Genomic DNA, 22,472 nt, shown 5'->3' with positions numbered 1-22,472 from the left:
TCCTTGGGTCCTGCACCTGCATGGGAGACCAGGAGAAGCACCTGGCTCCTGGCTTTGGATCAACGTGGTGTGCCGGCTGCAGTGCGCCAGCCGCAGCGGCCATTGGAGGGTGAACCAACAGCAAAGGAAGACCTTTCTCTCCGTCTCTCTCACTGTCCACTCTGCCTGTAAAAAAAAAAAAAAAAAAAAAAAAAAAAAAAAAAAAAAAAAACCACAAGGGACAATCTCTCTGAGTGTGTCAGCTTTCTCAACCCCGAATGGTAGGTACCAATAGTTCCTTCCCTATACCAATGCTGTAATGACAAAAAAAAAAAAAAAAAAAAAAAGGATATGCCAGCATACTCCTTGCCGTGCTTCTTTCTATCTAAAGGTCCCTTTAAAAGCTTGACTGTTGCTACCACTGTTGTTAACAATAATGTGATACACAATAATACTTAAAGGAATATAACAGAAATGTGCATCTATTTATTTCTTAAATCATCTTAAATCATCTGTACTAAGAGGTCCGATATGGGGCTAGGAAGAAACTGATGGACAAAGAAGCTGCCTTGCCTTTTCTCCTGTTTTGCAAAAAACTCACTTGGGGTCCAAAAGATGTGACCCCAGGAAGAACCCTGGTGATACCTGGCCATCCTGCTGTCTAGTTGTGTGTTAAGTGTACCGACAGGGCCTTTGGGTCTCATGCTGACCACTCTGTCACCTTCCTGAAGCCCTAACACACTTTAAGGGCAATTATTTTGCCTCCAGCTTTAGGAAGGAGAACATGGAGGGAGTCCTGACTGAGGTGAAGCTTGCATTTCAAGGCATGTCAGGGACCAAGATGGATAATGAGCAAATAACTGCAGAAATGCATGTAAAACACAACCCCGGGCAGACTCATGCCAGGCCCACACAGAGCCCTCGCTGCTGCATAACTGAAAGGTAGCAGAGCCAGAGCATTCAAAACAGGGATACGGAGCTTCAGAACAAAGGAAGATTTGGAAATAGCCAATATTTAGGACTCTTTGCAAATATACTACTCTTAGCCTTGAGCTGCACTGGGATGTGTGATCATAGATGACTGCAGATAATGCCTATTTTCCTACTTCTTGTTCCATACATACTTCCTAGTTCTCTTTGCTTTGTTAGAGGTAAAGGATTCTTTTTAAAGCACTTATGCTATGTCTGAGAGTGTGTTTGGTCCTTGTAATAAAACACTAAAATAGGAAGTATTTATTCAAGTGTCCATTTCACAGATGGGGCTTACAGATGTAATGTCACTTTCCCAAGGTCATGAAGCTAGTAAGCACTGTAGGCAGAACGGCTATGGAGGACTGTCCAAACCCTGGTCCATGCAATTCTACTCTCCTGTATATTGTAAAGCCATAGAGTAAATTAGGTCTCCAGCGATTCTCTCACAGCTCCTTTTACTTTTCCTTCAAAGCATTGAACTTCAACATCAAAGTGTCTGGGTTCGAGTCATAGCTCCAGCTCCTATTCCCATCTTCCTGCTAACGCAGACTTTGGGAGGGAGTAATGATGGCTCAAGTAATTGGGTTCCTGATACCCACATCGGGATGACCCAGATTGAATTCCTCGCTCCTGGGTTTGACCTGTCTCAGTGCTAACCATTCCAGGCATTTGGGGAGTGAACCAGGAGATGGAGTGTGTTTCTCTCTCTCTCTCTCTCTCTCTCTCTCTCTCTCTCTCTCTCTGTGTGTGTGTTTCATTTTCTTCCTCTGTCCTTTTACATGCAAAAGAATTTTACATATATATATATATACATATATGCATGTGTTTGTGTATGTGACATGATTGCTGGCCCAACACCTGACACAGTGCTGACCAGCATCTTTTATTTTGCATCGTTGCATTTACAGCAGAGCACAGACCCAATTCACAAGAGAAGCTCAGAAAGTTCCTGTCATATATATGAATAAGTAAATGCACAGTGGGCCTAAACTGAATTTCCCAAAGAAGATGGAAACTCATTTAGCGTTATAAGCAAATAGAAAAAATTCAAAACTCTTATAGTCTGTGCTTTTCCCCTTCTAAGGATAAAATCAATGTGTAAACATTTCTCATAATCCTTAGCATAGTTACATAGTTACTCCATAATTACACAGGGAAACACAAACAATTGTGCAATGGATCCATTTATTATTTTACTCTCCACTACACAGCTGCCAAGATGTGTCTCTCTTGTACCTTGTTACCTCTTTTTCATTCTAGTTCTTAGGAGGGGCTGGGCAGACCCCTGTGGAACAAATCAATGATCAATACTGCTGATCAGCTTCTGCTGATGTTTTAATGACAATAAAATTGCTGGCATCATTATAACCATACCTAATTCTTTCTGACTGAGAGCAAGTTAGAATTTTCCAGAGTGAGTTAGTTACTGGGTGACTTTGCAACCTCAGGACCCAATGCAAATCTGATTCAGGGAAGAAACTCCATGGTTATGCACTAAGGTTAAAGAGAAAAAGCCCTGCTGTTCGAGTCTGGTGTTCCTAAACAAAGTGGGGAGGTAAACCACAGCCTCTGACCATGTATTTAAACATTCGGAAAGCTGGCTCTAAGAGCTTACACATAAACAGCAAGAGATTAATACTGTGCTTTTGAAACTGACTTTAATGAGTTCTTTTAACCAGAAATGCTAAAAGGATTGTTCCCAGAAATAAGCAAAAGGAAAGAAAGCAATGTAAGAATCTGTCATATTCTTATTTTTCTCTTAGGCAAAAAATGAAATAAAAGAGATACTGTAACCCAAAGTAAAAGAATTAAACCACCTTAAAGCAATGGAGTAGTTATAAAGGACAAGGATGGAGACACGCCACATAAAGCTGGAGAAAAGGACTCCAGTGCGATGAAAGGGAAACACGGAAGCAGTGGAGGGAGGACAGCACTCGACCCAGTAAAGCACTGGAGGAGGCTGGACGCAGAAGACACTCGGACTCCCGGGTGGTGAGTCAAACCCTGCAATAACCCAGTTCTAATTACACACAAGTCTCATCTGCGCTATTTGTTTAATTTTAGTCTCTTCTGCAAATACAGAAAAAGCTGTTTTTCTTTTGACACAATTATCTTTGCCCATCCAGAAGCTTTCGGAATGTCCCTTTGAAAGGTCTGTAAACCTTACCACAGGTCCAGAAGTACGAAGTGAGCCATCTTTTGAATTTTAGACAAGAAAACTTCCCATCAAGGCTTTGAATCTATAGGCCAGAAGCCCTGAGCTGCCACAAGAAAGCACTTTGGTTCTCAATGTCAGGTTGGATAGTGATACTTCTTTGACCTTGGAAGGGGACAACCCACCACTAGGCTGAATATAATTTAATCCAGGCGTCAACTCTTGGGTTGGCAAGCAACAGAGCAGAGTGTCTGTAGTGAACTTAGTTTGAACTAAGGGATTCAGAATCTGTAGGCAAGTGTTGATGGATGCCCCAAAGTCAGGTAGATTTATGACAAGTGGTCTGAATAGAACATATCAGGCAAAAGACAGGGAGAGAAAATAAGGAAGTCAGCTGAGAGAGAGAAAACCAAAAGTGAAGGTAGAAAACCATGAAGGAGGCAAAAAAAAAAAAAAAAAAAAAAATCAATAAATTACTGGATGTGTGGCCCTAGAGAGAAGGAAGTGTTCTTTATTCCTATCAACTTCTCAGCTTCTGTCTCCATGAAGATCCCATATCCAAACTCACCATCCAATAAATAAACAATGGTCAACATTACTTAGCACACATTCAAGGCATTGTGCAAATGTTGTTTCATTTCATTCTCAAACAGCTCTATAAAGTAACAACTGCTATTCCCACTTTACAGATGACAAAATGGAGGACTGGATTTGCTTGTATAAAGCCTCACAGTTGGTAACTAGTATTGATAGGATTAAAACTCAGTTCTTTCTTATTCCAAGAACTGATAGTATCAGACAGACAGACAGAGACAGCAACAGAGCTCCCATCTGCTGGCCAGGGCTGGACTCAGCTGAAGTACATAGCTGGTAACTCAATTCAATTCTTACATGTGGGTAGCAGGAACCCAACGCCTTGAGTCATCACTAGGGACTTGCAGGGTATACTTTGGCAGAAAGGTGAAGTCAGAAGCTGGATGCAAAACTCCAACCTACTCTGATGTGGGGAGTGGGTACTTTAAACAGTGTCTCAAGAGCCGGGCAGATCATCTGCCTCTCAAAATTCATTATTTTTTAAGATTTATTTATTTATTTGAAAGGCAGAGTTACAGAGAGACAGAGGCAGAGAGAGAGAAAGAGAGAGAGAGAGAAGAGAGAGCAAGTGAGAGAGGTCTTCCATCTGCTGGTTCATTTCCTAGACAGCTGCAGCTGCACTGATCCGAAGCCCAGAGCCTGCAGCTTTGTCCAGGCCTTTCATGTGGGTTCAGGGGCCCAAGGACCTGGGCCACCTTCTACTGCTTTCCCAGGCCATAGCAGAGAGCTGGATGGGAAGTGGAACAGCTGGGACTCAAACCAGCAGCCATATGGGGTGCCAGCACTGAAGACTAGGGCTTTAACCCTCTGTGTCGCAGTGCCAGCTCCTTCAATACTCATTCTGAAATGCAACTCTATGCTGCTTGCCATATCCTTATATTACCTCCATCTTTACTTAAGCAAACATGAGACTTTTCTTTTTAAAAAATCAGACATCCCTAATTAAGACAGAAATGAAAAAGTTCAAGGTAGGTAAGGAAGGCACACTCAAAACATACCTAGGTTCTGATACAAAGGGAGTTCTGTGACTTAAAACTCTGTGACCTTTGGGTAAAAGGATTCTATGTTGAATTTTTTTCCCACTTCATTTTACTCTCTTCTAAATGTTTACATTAGGGAAGTCGATTGGTATCAAACACATTTCTTGCTAACCTTAGTATTATCCTGTTCTCCTGGGTGTTCTGACACTTCCAAAAAATAGGAAGTAATTTAATCTAAATTCTAAAAACTGGACAATGAAAAGACACAAGGAGAGGCCCCTTTTAGTAATAAAGCAAATGAAGCTGAGGAGGTTGGATGTTTACGTGTGCCACCAAGTAGATGTGAGATTTACACTTGCCCATTTCTCTGTGTGTACACCCTGAGAGCTGTCTGGGTGCGTTAGATGAACACAGGGAGGTGACGGTCACACTCTCTGCTTGCTGTTTCATTTCCACATGTTGAATAGCCTGAATGTAAATGAAGGCCAGAACATTCATTTAAATTCAACACGGGATCCACTTTTTGAACAAGCTGTCTAAAGAAATATTCTTTTCCACACACCATAATTTCCACCTCTTTTCTTTGGCTGCTTTGGTTTTGTGTTGTAAAGAAGTGAAGAGAAAGGCAGAGTTTTTCAGAAGGTTGGATTTTGCCATTGGCTAGTGATGTGATCTTGAACCATTCATTCACCTGAATTTATCAGAGAATTTACATCACAGGGTAAAGGTAATGCTTAGATTATAACTGAGAGAAAGAGTTATTATGGCAATCTTTAGAAGGTAGTGAACTTTTTTTTTATTTTTTATTGACAGGCAGAGTGAGACAGTGAGAGAGAGAAACAGAGAGAAAGGTCTTCCTTCGGTTGGTTCACCCCCCAAATGGCCGCTAAGGCCGGCGTGCTGCGCCGATCCAAAGCCAGGAGCCAGGTGCTTCCTCCTGGTCTCCCACGCGGGTGCAGGGCCCAAGCACTTGGGCCATCCTCCACTGTCTTCTCGGGCCACACCAGAGAGTTGGACTGGAAGAGGAGCAACCGGGACAGAATCTAGTGCCCCGACTGGGACTAGAACCCGGGGTACCAGCGCCGCAGGCAGAGGATTAGTCTAGTGAGCCGCAGCGCCAGTCCAGAAGTTAGTGAAATTGATCAGATGCCTATTACAACTTGTTTCAAAGAGAACCCCTCAAATTTAATCAGGAGTAAAGAGAAAAATGAAGGTATTGATTGTGTGCCCACTATCTGGCACTTATTTTTCATTGAAATAATCCCCATGAACTGGTAATAATTTGCTAATATTGGGTCTGCAGAGTCAAAAAACAACGAAGGGTTCTCGACCTCAAGATCTGAAGCTGAAAGAGCGGCTGTTTGCCTACCAGTTAGGATGCTGACAACCTACCTCAGAGAGCCAGGATTTGATTCCCATCTCAGCTCTAGACTCCAGCTTCCTGCCAGTGCAGATCCTGGAGGCAGCACTGATGGCTCAAGTAACTGCACTCCTCCACCCATATGGGAAACCTGGACTGACTTCCCAGCTCCCAGCTCCCGCCCCAGGCCTCGACCTAGCCTTTGTGGACATCTGGGGAGTGAATGAGTGCACAGGACCTCTGTCTCTCTCTTTGCTTTTCAAATAGTAATAACAATGATGCTGGTAAAATCAGTTGGATCATCTTGGTAAAGCCAGTCTACAGTTCATTAAAAGAATTAAGAGACAAAAAGATCTGAAGCTGATTTCAAGGAAAGGTTTCAGCTCCCTGCCACAGACCTTTAGCCTCAGGGCCCTGTGCAGAGGTGGAACAGGTTCACTCAGTCAAGGGCAGGAACAATGACAAAGAGGCTACTGCCACACCACACTGCATCCTGGGAAAGAGACAGGGTAAAGTTAATGCTTAGATTGTAACTGAGAGAGTTATCATGGCAATCATTAGATGTTAGTGAAATTTATCGGATGTTTATTATGTGTTCAGGAGCAAAGTGCTGGAGTTCTACCCCCTTTAATCAGCTAAAACGGACCAACTCATTGTTACAACATCCAGTTCATTCATTTTCTCTGTAACATCAAAGGTAATTCCTTCATAATCTACTTATAGACACATGCACAATTATATGGAACATTTTGTAAAATAATAATTTTGAAGCAAAATTATTTCACCCAAGAAACTGTAGGAATTCAGTGCTATCTTTCCTCCTGCTGGGCTGTAGACTTTTTATAGAAAGGGGCACTGATGGGAAGACTGCTTGTCATGATTTATGATCACCAGCTCCCCACATACACAAAATCCCACAGCCATGACAGGATGCTCCAAAACTAAAGCAAGGCATTTTCTGGAATCAGGGGACTATGCTTGCACCAAGCTTGGGACTCAACGTTGGCAGTCATATCCAAAGAGGTCACATCCAAGAGGTAACAATGATGTGAGTAGTGGGAATCAAGGCACAGAATCAGAGCGGGCAAAGATGAATGATGGGTGTCACAGTGAACAGAGGGTATCCAGGGCAGCTGCTAAGCTTATCCATGTCTGCTACCATTTGTAGCCACCTCGTCTTAAATGATTCCAAAACAGGGATATGGAGGAAGCTCAGGGCATCATAAGGCCATGGGAACTGAGGGCATGCTAATAAATGGAAACACGAAGCCTAATGAGATGATGGAAAAGAGTAGTCAGAGACTAGGGACACCATGACCAAATTCATCATCCAAACAAAGTCAGGAAAATTTGGGGAGTGAAACAGGGCACTTGCAATGCTGCCATCACATGTGAGAGTACTAGAGTCTTGGCTGCTTCTACACCTGGGAAGAGAGTGCTTGGGACCCTGTCACCCACATGGGAGACCTGAATGGAGTTTCAGGCTCCTGGCTTCAGCCTGGCCTAGCCCTGGCTGTTGCAGCCATTTGGGGAGTGAACTTGTAAAAGGAATGCCTCTCTCTCTCTCTTTTTCTTTCTCTCTCCAATACTAAACTTTTCAAATAAGTACATATTTTTTAAGTGTCTGCATTTCTCTCTCTCTCTTTTTTTTTTTTTTTTTTTTTTTTTTGACAGGCAGAGTGGACAGTGAGAGAGAGAGACAGAGAGAAAGGTCTTCCTTTGCCGTTGGTTCACCCTCCAATGGCTGCTGTGGCTGGCGCGCTGCGGCTGGCACACCGCGCTGATCCGAAAGCAGGAGCCAGGTGCTTATCCTGGTCTCCCAAGGGGTGCAGGGCCCAAGGACTTGGGCCATCCTCCACTGCACTCCCGGGCCACAGCAGAGAGCTGGCCTAGAAGAGGGGCAACCGGGACAGAATCCGGCGCCCCGACCAGGACTAGAACCCCGTGTGCTGGCGCCGCAGGCGGAGGATTAGCCTATTGAGCCGTGGCGCCAGTAAGTCTCTGCATTTATAACAAGGATAATAATAATACCACTAGGCATCAACAGGACAATTTAGTGCAACTTGGACATTGGGATCTCCATCAAAAAGTAAATACTTTGGCTTGATGTTGACCCCGATCAAGACATTAAGCGGGCTTTGGAGTCATCTGCCTTGGTTCAAACACAGACACGTCCACTTTCCGACTTTCTTTGCTGAGCTTTCTGATATATCCCTATTTTGTTGGGAAAGCCTTGAGGTCTAGAGAGGTTTAGACTGCAACTCTAGTCATTGGGTTAGGAGCCCAATAGGTAAGATTACTTTTAACAGTTCATGAAAAAAATGGAATTAAAAGAGAAGTTTATTTGGGTGCAAAAAAAAAAATGGGAAAACCACACATAACATTTTTATAATATACATTTCCATGAACTTTGTGAAGACCCTTCACATGCATGGATTTCAAAGGTTTTTCCACCAAAATAAATCTATTTCTAATTGAACTTTCCATGAACACTTTGAATTTAGAATTCAGTCTCCAATTAAACTTAAGCTCCAAAACCCTATCACAGTAACTGAACCATCCCACTAATGTGGCCCTTGTACTCAGCTTATTCACTGTAAGCACCACTAGGCAGGCTTGGCAACATTTTAAGTCTTTTCTTCCTTGATCCATGTTTTCTGAATTAGAACACATAAACCTCTCTGCGACTTCGTCAAACTCTCAAGCAATACCCCTGCCACACCAAACGCCTGGGTTCATCTCCCCATGGGAGGTGTTCCTTAGACTCTGCTGCTCCTTCTATCAGTGCCTCCTCCCCCTTATAGGATGTTCTCTCCACGGCCCCAGAAAGAAGGAATCTGTTTGATTTTAATCACTCTCCTTACAATTTCAGCTTAAGGGGATACAGGTAAAAACAAGAAAAGGAATCAGCTGAAAAGACAAAGTTCTTGGCTCCAAATTAAAAACAATTCTGTACTCTCCAGATCTGAAAAATGTGCAAATGATTCCTGGGAGGAACTTGGAAAAGTGCTTAATTCTTACAGTCATCTATCAACTGCCAGCCTGTTCACAACAGTGGTTTAAAGGCACACACTGTTCTTGTTACAGAGGACACGTTCTTAGGGGTATACCCGGAGCAACTTATAATGACAGTGTACTTCAAAATTAATTGCAATTTCATTGATGTTTGAGATCCAGCATCTTCATGCAACTTAGGCGGCCTATGAAATGGCCATACATGAGTTAATACAGGTAAAAGGCACTGACAAGTTAACAGTGACTTACAAATGCAAGGTATTGTCACTGTTATCATTGGAAGAATGTCATTTAGGCAATGTGTGCCTGTCTCACGCACTGTGCTCTCCTAGAGAAATGGGCTATGCCTTCACAACTATTCCAGTATATCTGATTTTAGATGGAACGCAGGTGGACATCATTTTCATGTGTCTTGCTTCCTATCTCTGAGTGTTGATGTATTTCAGATCATTGAGTGACTCTGTAAGATGCTCCCAGGAACAGCGTGGTCCTCTTACCCCTGAGCACTGTCACCAACTTTCTGAAATGCAGCTCACCAGGAAAAGAAATGCAGAATGGACCTCATTATTATTACCTCCCTGATCCTTCTGGCGCAGACCCCACTAACTTGGACATCTCAATTATTCTCCTGAATCTATGTGGATTTTTTTCTTTCTGCTCCCTCTCATACAACTAGATGAGAAGCAAATGAATGTATAAATAAAATAAGACTTCAGAGGGAAAAGTTAAAAATGTTTTTAAGGTTTTGAATATATCCCCATGCAAAAGAGCAAGAAATGTGACAGATATATATAGGCAATCACATATTACCTAAATTTTTATACCTCTTTAATTTTCAGTGCTCGCCTTAGGGTTTACAATATACATTTTTAATTAACCAATCTACCTTTAGATAATATTATACTGCTTCATATAGCACACAGATGGCATTTAAATTGCTTTCCTTAGATAATAGATGGAAATGAAAATAATTTGAGATATAATTCCCTAAATTTCAGTCTATTTTCATTAATTCAGAATAATTACTCAATTTCCCTCTCCTTGCTTCTAGTTTATTCCTAGATTCTGGGCTACAGGAAATGTCCATTGTCTTGATTTGGGTGATATTTCTTGGGTGAATATATACACAAAAATTCACTTTGAACTTTATTTCTGTATACTATACCTCAGTTTTTAAAATGTGAGGCAGAATCTGAGCCTCATTATCGCTCTCTTGGAAGAAGACACTTCGGAATGGCAGTCAGTACCTTACTGAAAATACGGAAGGAACATGTTTTGAAGGTTGCTTGGACATCTTGTGTCTGCAGCCAGAGGCCAAGAGACCAGAGTCCCTGTTATCAGTTATCATGACTCTAATCCTAGATGCCTTTTCAGCCTGGGCAGCCAGCTTACACAAACAATGTGTTACTCCTTAAAGCCAGAGTTCCAATAAGGAAGCTCTGTCTCTACCCATGAAATAGTCACTGACAGTCCCCGTGTGACTGGGTGGGTAGTGGTGGATTGGTGTGCATTCCCGTTAGGTATGAAGAATGGTGTCTTACTAGTTTAGAGAAACCCAGCAAATTTAGACTCATTCACATGCTTTTACGGAATGGTCATTATGTGTCAGACACAGTGCAGGAACACACAGGGACTGTTCTTCAAAGCTGATGGTATTTGGAGACGAAAGGGCAGTCACAGGGCAGTGGGTGTAGGTTTATGTCAGAAGGGAGTGCAGTGCTACTCAGGGCAGAGCTGGGCCCTCCTCCAGCTGGAGAGGAGCAAGGAAAGAATACGGGAGTCTTCTTAGAGGATGTAAGCATGACCACTGGAATCGGTCTCCTAATCTAGCGCCAGAACTCTCAGTTCCCATTCCCTGCACCTTCTAAACATGTCCTCCCTTAGTGGACAAACCTTAGAAGTTTGCACTGTTATTCTTTGAGTGGCTAAAGAAAAAAAAATAGAATTGGGATTTAAAGAACGGTTTAAGAATGATAAAAATATTCTATATATACTCCTCACAGGGTACATACAAGGAGTTTTCAAAAAGTTTATGGAAGCCGGCGCCGTGGCTCAATAGGCTAATCCTCCACCTAGCGGCGCCGGCACACCGGGTTCTAGTCCCGGTTGGGGCGCCGGATTCTGTCCCGGTTGCCCCTCTTCCAGGCCAGCTCTCTGCTATGGCCAGGGAGTGCAGTGGAGGATGGCCCAGGTGCTTGGGCCCTGCACCCCATGGGAGACCAGGAAAAGCACCTGGCTCCTGGCTCCTGCCAGGATCAGCGCGGTGCGCCGGCTGCAGCGGCGGCCATTGGAGGGTGAACCAACGGCAAAGGAAGACCTTTCTCTCTCTGTCTCTCTCTCTCACTGTCCACTCTGCCTGTCAAAAAAAAAAAAAAAAAAAAAAAAAAAGTTTATGGAAAACATGTACTATCAAAAAATGAATTAAAAATTTCTTTTTACCAAAATAAGCATCTTTTCATTCCATTTTTCCACAAACTTTCTGCAGTTTCCTTGTTATTTTTCTTATACTCATCTACACTTTGAAAAGATAAAGTTTTGTCAATAGGTTGATTAAAAATCTATGTGTTACCCTGGATTAACCTTTTCCCTTATTCTTGAGTTTCCAAAAAATGTAATCCATTCAACATCTAAGAATCATTCCAATTCATCCACTACTCTGCACTGATACTGCTTTGGTCCATGCCATGGCCACATGCGGCCTGGATGACTATGGTACCCTCCGGGGTCTTTCATGCCCATTCTAGCTCCCTGTAATGCATGCTGCAAATCTGTTTATAATGAGAATCTGGTTATCTTATCCTGTTGCTTAAAACATCCAAAGGGATTCTACTCACATTCAAAATAAAATGAAAATTGTTTACCAAGCCTTTCAACATTCTTGATCAACAAAGCTTTTTGGTCCCAGGACTCCCTATATGCCTAGATATCACTGAGGAACACAAAAAGCTGGGTTATGTCCATTGACACTTACCATATTAGGAATTAAAGCTGAGATATGTTATTCTTCCAGAATGGTTTTTTTTTTTTGGTGGTTGTTCTATAGTTTAAATATAAATGCTTAATATCTTAGTCTGCCTTCAAATAATGCTTCATATGGAATGCAAGTAACTCAAAATAAGATTCTTCAAGTCCCTCTTTCTCCTTTTGGCTACTGTTTTATACATTTTACTCATATGTATGCTATGAACACACAATACATTAATACTTGCTTTAGACAGTTATCTTTTAGAGCAATTTAAAATGAGAAAAATAGAATAAGCATTTAGCTTCAGTAATGCCATTTCCAGGGCATTTAATTCCTTCATGTTTATCCAAATTTTTATCTAGTATTAAATTCCTATGTCTGAAGAACTTCCTCTAACATTTTTTGCAGAACAGGTACTATGGTAGTGAATTTCTTTTAAGGTTTATTTTATTTATTATAAGCCAGAATTACAAAGAGAGAGGGACAAACAGAAAGAGAGAATCTTCCATTCACTAGTTCACTCCCTAAATGGCCACAATGGCCAGGGCTAGGCAAGGCCAAAGCCAGAAGCCAGGAGCTTCCTGCAGGTCTCCCATGTGGGTGCAGGGGTCCAAGCACTTGGGCCATCCTCTACTGCTTTCCAAGGCCACAGCGAGCTGGATTGAAAGTGGAGCAGCCGGGACTCGAACCGGTTCCCATATGGGTTGTTGGCACTGCAGGCAGCGTCTTTACCTGCTTCACCGTAGTGCCGGCCCCTCTGCTATAACCTTTACCTCTTCTCTTGCTCAGGTTCCAATCAAATGGTATGTCAGATGGTTTGATATCATTCTATGACCCTTGGATGCTCAGTTTTAAAATTATTGTTATTTTTCACCGTTGTATTTCAGACTGAGTGGTTTCTATTGCCTATCTTTCATTTCGCTGATTGTTTCCTCTGCTATATTCGGTTCACTGACAAGCTTGTCAAAGGCCTTTTTAAATCTATTTCTCATTTTTAGCATTTCCACATGATTGTTTCTTATAATTTCCATCTCTCTGCTAAAGTTCCTCATCTGATATTACATGTTGCATATTTTTCTTTCAGAACTGTTAACATATTAATCACATTTATAGTATATTCTTGCCCGATGGTACCAATTGAAGGGCTTCGGTAGGGCTTCATGCCTTTGCCACAGAGGTTGCTCTTTGCTCCTGCAGGCCTGCATCACAAAGCAGGTTTGCAATGCAATCTGCTCTGCCTCCCAACTTCTCATGAGTTCTGATGAGGTCCATGACAAAGGGCCTGTGAGTGGCTCTCAAGTTCCCTTGTTTCTATACCTCCCAGGGGTTTGACACTCTCACATTAACCATCTTTAGCTGTTGGCTTCTTCATTAAAAATATTACCCAAAATTCTTCTTATCGACTTGCATGGCTCATGGATCACTTCTTTTCACGGGGATCTGTCTGAACCCAGATTCTAGATGAATTGGTGGCCCTGAAACCTCAACATCATGAAGTGTTCAAAGAAAGTTGCTAAACTCCATTATGTGTTCATGAGAGACTGAACATTAAAAAAAAAAAAGCAATCTTGGGTATGGTTCTGAAAAGCATTTCAGATTTGTGGGTCCTATGAAATGTTTGGTGACTTCCAGTGGAATATTCAGGTCCACTGTTTCAAATGATGTAATAGATCCACTCATCTCTCTAACATTAACATAAATGCCATCTTACACTCAGTCATACTGCCATACTGGTCTTTTTTAAAGTGTGTGTGTGTGTGTGTGTGTTTTACAGGCAGAGTGGACAGTGAGAGAGAGAGAGAGAAAGACAGAGAGAAAGAAAATTGTTTTTTTAAAGTGTTTTTTTTTTTAAATTTTATTTGTTCGGCTGGCGCCGTGGCTCACTAGGCTAATCCTCTGCCTTGTGGCGCCAGCACACCAGGTTCTAGTCCTGGTCGGGGCGCCGGATTCTGTCCCGGTTGCCCCTCTTCCAGGCCAGCTCTCTGCTGTGGCCAGGGAGTGCAGTGGAGGATGGCCCAAGCACTTGGGCCCTGCACCCATGGGAGACCAGGATAAGTACCTGGCTCCTGCCATCGGATCAGCGCGGTGTGCCGGCCACAGCGCGCCGGCCACGGCAGCCATTGGAGGGTGAACCAACGGCAAAGGAAGACCTTTCTCTCTGTCTCTCTCTCTCACTGTCCACTCTGCCTGTCAAAAAAATAATAAAAAAATTTATTTGTTTGCTTGAGAGAGACAGAAAGAGAGAGAGAGAGAAAGAGAGAGAACTCCCCCATCTACTAATTTACTCCCCCAAACGCCCACAACAGCTGGATCTAGGACAGTCCTGAAGCTGGGATGAGACCACAATCCAAGGCTCCCATGTGGAAGGCAGGAATCCAATTACCTGAGACATCATATTGCCTCCTAGGGTCTCATTAGCAGGAAACTAGAATCAGAAGCCAAACCCAGATATCAAACTCAGATACTCTGACATGGGATTCAGCTGTCTGAACTGCCATCTTAACCGCTAGGCTAAGTCCCAGCCATGCTGATCTTTGAGCTCTTATATAGCTCTCTGGTAACCAAGATTTTGGCTTTCTTTCCCCCACATAGAATGTTGTTCCCTGGAATTAACTCTTCAGACCACTAACTCTTACTTAGACAACCAACTCTTTGTTATTCTCCAAATTCCAGCCTGAAATGTTTCTTCAAAGAAGTTTTCAAGATCACCTTGATTTAGAGAACCTATATACACACTCTCATTCTAAGATATATTCTGTCATATCACACCAGTCATTTTCTTCTGTTAAAAAGCATTTGGGGGCCAGATTTGTGATACAATAAGCTAAGCCACTGCTTGCAATGCCAGCATCCTATCTATATTTGAGAGGCAGTTCAAGTCCTGGCTGCTCTGCTTCCAATTCAGCTCCTTGCTAATGCACTTGGGAAAGCAGTGGAAGACAGTTAAAGTATTTGGACATCTGCTACCCAAGTGCAAGATCCAGATGGAGTTTCTGGCTCCTGGCTTCAGCCTGGACCAGCCCCGGCCATTGAGGACATTTGGGGAATGAACACCAGGTCAAAGATTCTTTCTCTCTCTCCTTCCTTCTCTCCCTCTCTCCTTCACTGTCATTCTGCCTTTCAAATAAATAATTTTTTAAAAAAAGTATTTGGATTTTCAGTGTGTTCATTTGCTTCTCTTCTATTTCCCTCCAACTCTTCTGCTTATTTGCTAAAATAGCTATAGTACCTTAGATCAGTGTGTGTTGTGTAGAAGCTCCTTAAAATATATGAGATATCATCAAAATGCCCGTGAAAAGTTTTTATGGAAAATCTATGCAAGTCTTTTACATTTCGTGTCTAAATAAAATTATCTTTTAATTCCATTTTCATGAACTTTTTGAAGCACTGATATAGGAAAAAATGTCTTAGATTACTTTAATGACCAAGTTTTATCAATCATTATCAAGCTAATTGTGATTGTGGCTTTTTAAATCACTTAAAAAAAAAAGGCAGAACTCCCATGGGCTGTTGCACTGGCAAAGTTGAGTTAGCATCTAGGTTCAAATGCTCTTTGAACTGAATTGGATTTAATCAAGGCCCAGTTGAACTCACATCAGAGACAAGTTCAGCCACTAGAGATGTGGAAGCATGGCTGAGAATCTCAAATATGATTTCAACACATGATAAAGCAAGGCTGTTTCAACAGCGTGGGAGGCATTAATTCCCTGCACAGCCAACACTGGCTTTCCATATCACACGACCTGGCAAATCATTGTTTTCTTTTCAATGATATTTGGCTCACCATCCTTAGGCAGCTTGAAAAACTAAAAGGAAAACATCAAACCAGGAGGCTGTCGGAAATCCCCTGGTTTTCACTTGGATCCCCATAATGGTATTTCAACAAATAAAGATGTCAGGAGTTAATGGAGACTCCAGAAGTGGGCAACAATCCATAATTAGGTGCCTGCTTCATTCTCATGATGCACTTCCTCCTTTATGGAAGGCTATGGGGAATGACAAAATGAAAATCCACCATGCCTTTTTGAATTTTGAAGTTTTGGCAAGAAAGTAAATGCTGGTAATTTAGCATTTGTTTCTCACAAATTGAATAGATACTTTAAAAATAAACTTACTCAGCTCTCCTAATATAAGTAATGACTTTTTCATCAGTTGTCTGATTTTAAATGGGTATTACCAAGTGGTTGAATCATTCTCTAAAGCTAAAAAAATTTAAGGCCATGTACAGAAAACAAAAACAAAAAACAAGGGCAGTGATCCATGCTAGTTTTCAAAGATCTGGAAAGGCCATAACTCAATCAGTTCTAGAGAAAGGGAATAATGTGGTGGAGAATGGAGAATATGGGGCCAAAATCTAAGTCACTGGCCAGCACCACGGCTCACTTGGCTAATCCTCCGCCTGCAGTGCCGGCACCCCAGATTCTAGTTCCAGTCGGGGCACCAGATTCTGTCCTGGTTGCTCCTCTTCCAGTCCAGCTCTCTGCTGTGGCCCAGAGAGGCAGTGGAGGATGGCCCAAGTGCTTGGGCCCTGTCCTGGCATGGGAGACCAGGAGGAAGCAACTGGCTCCTGGCTTCGGATCGGTGCAGAGCGCTGGCCGTAGTGGCCATTTTGGGGGTGAACCAATGGAAGGAAGACCTTTCTCTCTCTCTCACTGTCTTAACTCTGCCTGTCCAAAAAAAAAAAAAAAAAGAAAGAAAACATAAAAAAATCTAAGTCACTATCATATATATGTGTGTATATATTCATTAAGTCAATGAACATTTCTGAGCCTTTGTCATGTGATCACCCAACATTAGGTGAACAAGACAGTTAATTATTTATGCAATGAGGAGAATGAATTATTAGATATACTATAAGATGAAAAGTAAGGAGAGAGATCAGTGATAGGGATGAAAATTTGGGAGGTGGGTCCTAATTGTTACACAGCAGATTCAGCCACTGCTTTCAGACACTGGCATCCCATATCAGAGTGTTGGCTGCTCTACTTTGAATCCAGCTTCCTGCTAATGTGCCTGTGGAAGGAGCTGGTGATGGCCAATGTACTGGGGCCTCTGCTGCCCATGTGGGAGACCTAGTTCTTAGTTCCTGGCTTTGGCCTGATCTAGTCCCTACCATTTTAGTCATCTAAGGAGTGAATATTGTTGACCTAGGGTGAGAAACTAAATGCATATAAGACACTGCAACCAAACAACTCTATGATACAAAGTATAGCCTACAAGCACAGAAGCCAGAAAATAAGGGTCATTAAAGGAGTAGGAGAAAAATCAAGAAAAAGCCATTCCCTAGAAGCCAAAACAGTGATTTCAAAGTGTGGTTGCTGGAATCAAACAGAATCAAGAGGTCCAGTGAAATTAATATCTAAAATGGATGTTGACTTCAACAGCACAGATGTCATCAGTGACCTAAATAAGATCACTTTTATTGGAGCAACAGAAACAGATCAGATCAAAGCAAATTGAAGAATCATAGATTGCTGGGTTCAAGTTGATGAACAAAACACACATCTAACTCATTTCCTCCAAAAATCTCAGAGAGATTATCATAAGGAGTTTTTTTTTTTTTAAGTCATAAACTCATACAAGTATGGAGAGAACAGGGTACAAAACAATAGCAAAAATTTTGGAAGCTTGAAAGCAGACGGATGGATGCTAACTTGTTTAGCAGACTAAGCAAAGCAGCATTCCATGCAGGTCGTGAGGAAATCTGAGCACAGACCAGTTTACACCACAGAATTTTCCGAAGGCACTGGAATCACCATCCTCTGTAGGTAACTCTGGAACTGAAGAGTTCGCTAAATTGGAAAGGACTGGGTAAAAGCTGGGTGCCGCACGTTATAGGCCTAGGTTATCTCCGCTGGTCACCCTGTTAGGTAACTGTCCCTCCCCTCTCCTAATCACACACACGTCTAGAAGTGTATTCTGCAGTAGATAAAATGGACACTGCTGTGAAAACAAGGCAGATGAAACACCCGCATGCATAATGAATGTTGAATCAGAAACCCCACCCCTCACTTCCAGCTTGGCTCCAAGTTTTCGGACTCTCCTCCTTAAGGCAGGTGATGGAGAGACATTTCCTTGGGGAATGTGATCAAGTTATGGGGCAAAAAAAAATAGATACATTAAGAATTCATCCAAAAACAACCCATCAAGATCCCCTGAAAGAAACCTTGATGTTAATGAGCCCTCCCCTAAAACTCAGTTCATCTAATCATTTCAGTCTCTCATTTTTATTCAGAAGCATATAGCCAAGATGTTTGGAAGAGATCTCTAACATGGAAAGCAGAGATTATTAAAAATATACAGAAAGAAAAATCAACTTGGAGAAAATAGATATTTTGCAGGAGTACACTTCAAAAAAACAGATTGGTAAGATAATTAGTTGCACAAGCAAAACAAAATGCTGTTGAAATTTTTTTAACTGCTAACAAAAGTGAAAAAAATATGTAGAAGGGTTAGAAAATAAGATTAAGGAAAAGCCTCATAAACAGGTTTTAAAAAATTAAGAGAAAAAAATAAATAGTTAAAACAAAGTCCAGTAAGTCTAAATTAAAAAAAAAAAAAAAGAGTAAGTCCCATAAAGAAAAGGACAGAGCAGAAAACATCAACAAAATAGGTCAAGACTTCCTAAAGGATATTAGCACCCAGACTGAACGGGTCCACCAAGCACCCAATATCAAATATGAGAATGAATACATTTCTTGAGGACAAAATGTGATTCTACAAGTTTTCAGAGAAAAAAGAAAAAAATGGGTCAGTCATAAAGGATCACAAATCAGAAGAGTTTGGAAATTCTCAATAGAGCACTGGAAGCAAGGCATATTTTCAACCTAGAATTCCAACTTCAGCTAAGCTATCCATTGAATAAGAGGCTAGAAGAGCATGTTTAGACATGTGCAACCTCAAATAACAGCATTTCCCAGCTAAGTGCTCTTCAAAACCTGCTGAAGAATATGTTCCATTAAATTAGAAAATAAGAAGTGGGAATAATCGTGACATAGTAGACACAATCCCAGGAGAGAGATGAAAAGAGAATCCCAGGATGGCAGTGAAGGAAGATTCCATGGTGACAGCCGTGCACCAGACGTGATTCCAGGCTGTATCAGGGTGTCTATGGAAACAGAAATCCTGAGATTTGTCATTGCCAAGATACCTGCTGCCAGCTTACCCTGACCTAAGAATAGAATGCCCCAGATTCTTCGCTGTACTTGGCTAGTGCAGGCAACATGCTGACAAGTTCCTGCTCACTGCCCTATCCCTGCTGCTGAGATCAACTGAGGACATTTTGCCATACAGAGCAACTCCACTTTGACATACTTCTTCAATGGAGGACAGAGTTGGCTCGCCAGCAGAATATACACAGTTATGCAAATCCTTTACCTTCTTTCTGCTGACATCAGATTCTGGCCCCCCTTTTGCCCTTTCCCATTATTGGTGCCTCCACTAGTGACTCCTACAAATTTCCAGGAAGGTAGAAGCCAAACTATAATCCAGAAATACTGGATTGAGTTTTGCTTCTTCTAAACCCTTCCTCTAACAGTTAATACTATTTTGTTCAAGTCAAGCCTGTTGCTGTGCTCATTTCTCAAAACCAGTCCAAAGATTAATACCTACAAAGATGGTAAATGTAAAAGTGGGAGAAGGAGATGATTCATGGAAAATTCCATTATGTTCACTTGGGGAATGGAGAAGAGAGGGAGGAGGGCTTGTTTGCAAAGGACACAAAAGAAGACACTAAAATACAAAGAACACTGTATTTCTTTTGAAAAGGCGAACTTATTGGTATATATGTTTTTATCCTGGGAACTCTTTAAGTGTATTTTATACGCTCTTCTGAAAATTTTAAAAATGTTTTTTTATTTTATCATAAAAAAGGAAGAATGGGAAATTGTAAGCTGAAGTTATGTGATTAGGTTGTGAAGGGAAACAAACAAGGGAGGCAGTAGTCAGAGAAAATGTGGCGTCAAGATAAGATCCTGCTATCGTGGGATATTTGACAGCATTTTCTATGTTGATGTGATTTATCCAAAAGAGAATTTGGACCGGTTAGGAAGAACAGGAATATTAAAGGTTGCAAGTTCAGCTGTAACCTTCTTGCTTATTTCTGCTAAACAAAACCCTCAAAAACAGTCATTGATTACACTGCATGTAATTTACTTGGAAATATTTTGATAGGTCGTGTGCTACATAGGTATATATGTGTAAATGAAATGTAATCTAAAATCTAGGTTCAGGCGAGTTAATGTGAAGAATCTTAATCAGTTTGGCATTTGAAAGACCTCAATCAGGAGTCCATACTCAAGCAGTTTTATAGCAAATATGTCAAGTCTCTCCAAAGTTAACCACAAGATCCATTAATTAGGATAATAGATGTCAGAGATAATTTTGTTCATGAAGTGAGTGATACTCAAGATACGCAGTCAATTAAAAATGTTATACAGGAGCTTGCACCATTACAAAGATGGGGCATAAGAATCAGGTAAGCCCAATAGCCTAACACTGCTGCTACCCAGTGCCATCAGTTACAGATAGGCCCACATCATAGTGCCTTCTGCTGCCTAATGCAACTATGGTAGTCAATCCTACCTCTTAGCAGCATCTCTGAGCAATCCATTCACATAAGGTGTTGGTTAGATAAACAGATACAATAGAGAATACCGTATTAACTAAGGATTACAGAGACTTAGAAACAAATGTATACTAGCATGGCAGAAAGTGGTCTGACCTCACGGTTGATGTACAATGTAATAATTTATCCATTTTAGTATTTTTTTTTTTGTTCTAGTACCATTGGTTGAACTCTGTAATTAACACACAATTATTCTTAGGTGTTTAAATTTTAACTGAAAAGTGATCCCTGTTAGGAATTTGGAAAACATTATGTTGAGTGAAATAAGCCAATCCCAAAGGGACAAATACCACTTGTTCTCCTTCATAGGTGACAACTAACTGAGCACCAAAAAGGAAACCTGTTAAAGTGAAATGAACACTATGAGAAACGGTGACTTGATCAGCCCTCACCCTGACTGTTGATGAGCAGCTTAATATGTTATCCCTCTTAGTATTTTTTTTGTTTGTTCTACTTAATACTTTTGGTTGAATACTGTAATCAATACACAATTCTTCTTAAGTGCTGAAACTTAACTGAAAAGTGATTGCTGTTAAATATAAGAGTGGGAATAAGAGAGGGAAGAGATGTGCAATTTGGGCCATGCTCAAGCTGACTTGCCTCAAACAGTAGAGTTAGAAACATAACAGGGGATTCGAATTCAATCCCATCGAGGTGGCATGTACCAATGCCATCTCACTAGTCCCAGTGATCAATTTCTGTTCACAACTGATCGTAATGATAGGACTAAGAACCAAAGGGATCACATAAACAAGAATAGTGTCTGCAAATACTAGCTGATAGAATCAAAAAGAGAGAGAATGATCCAACATGGGAAGTGAGATACACAGCAGACCCATAGAATGGCAAATGTCCTAACAGCACTCTGGCCTCATAATCAGCCCTTAAGGCATGCGGATCCGGCTGAAATGCCCATGAGAGTATTTCAGGCATGGAAAGCCAAGACACTCTGGGGGAAAAAAAAACCTAAATGAAAGATCTCCATGAGTGAGATCCCAGTGGAAAGAATGGGTCATCAAAGAAGGAGGTACCTTTCTCTGAAGGGAGGAGAGAACTTCCACTTTGACCATGGCCTTGTCTAAAAATTATCAGAGTCAGTGAACTCAGGGGGCTTCCATAGCCTTGGCAGCTCATGACAAGAGCCTAGGGTGATTACTGATGCCATAAACAAGAGTGTCAATTTGTTAAGTCAACAACAGGAGTCACTATGCACTTACTCCTCATGTAGGATCTTTGTCCTTAGTGTGCTGTACATTGAGATCTAATGCTATAACTAGTACTTAAACAGTATTTTTCACTTTATGTTTCTGTGTGGGAGCAAACTGTTGAAATCTTTACTTAATGTATGCTAAACTGATCTTCTGTATATAAAGAGAATCGAAAATGAATCTTGATGTGAATGGAAGGGGAGAGGGATTGGGAAAGGGGAGGGTTGCGGGTGGGAGGGACGTTATGGGGGGGAAGCCATTGTAACCCATAAGCTGTACTTTGGAAATTTATATTCATTAAATAAAAGTTAAAAAAAAAAGAAAGTGGTCTGAGCCTTCTCTCACTAATGACATATATGGTAGAAAAATTACATACAGGGGCAGAGACATCTACACTCTACTCAGCTCTTGATGTCACAGGTTACCAGTAAATACTGAAAAATTTTGACGAATGAGAATAAACTAAGTAGTGTAGGCTCACTTGCAACAATTACCCAGCCTACTTACTGAGCAATTCAACTTTCTTTTTGGATTCCAAACTTTGTTTAAATACCCTGTGCTCAAAATTTCCTTCCTTCTCTTGAACACCAAGCTCACTTATCTGATTACATTATTGAA

General features: G+C 41.4%; 1 long non-coding RNA gene across 30 annotated transcripts in view; it reads left to right on the top strand.

Annotated features, from left to right (window-relative positions):
• Window positions 1-22,472, top strand: part of LOC103349250 (uncharacterized) — a 603,064-nt gene that overhangs the window by 447,558 nt on the left and 133,034 nt on the right. For 24 of the 30 annotated variants that reach the window (XR_016214688.1, XR_016214696.1, XR_016214713.1 and 21 more), the window contains one exon: window positions 2,715-21,644. This is a non-coding gene — a long non-coding RNA (uncharacterized LOC103349250). Of the gene's footprint in view, window positions 1-2,714; window positions 21,645-22,472 lie in introns of those variants that run through there. The other 6 variants (XR_016214679.1, XR_016214701.1, XR_016214703.1 and 3 more) reach the window with 2 other exon arrangements.

The sequence above is a fragment of the Oryctolagus cuniculus genome, chromosome 10, assembly GCF_051225735.1.
Source record: "Oryctolagus cuniculus isolate XC-2025 breed Fujian yellow rabbit chromosome 10, ASM5122573v1, whole genome shotgun sequence".
Taxonomy (NCBI): domain Eukaryota; kingdom Metazoa; phylum Chordata; class Mammalia; order Lagomorpha; family Leporidae; genus Oryctolagus; species Oryctolagus cuniculus.
The sequence above is the reverse complement of the archived record's forward strand: the minus strand, read 5'-3'. Positions and strand labels throughout refer to the sequence as shown.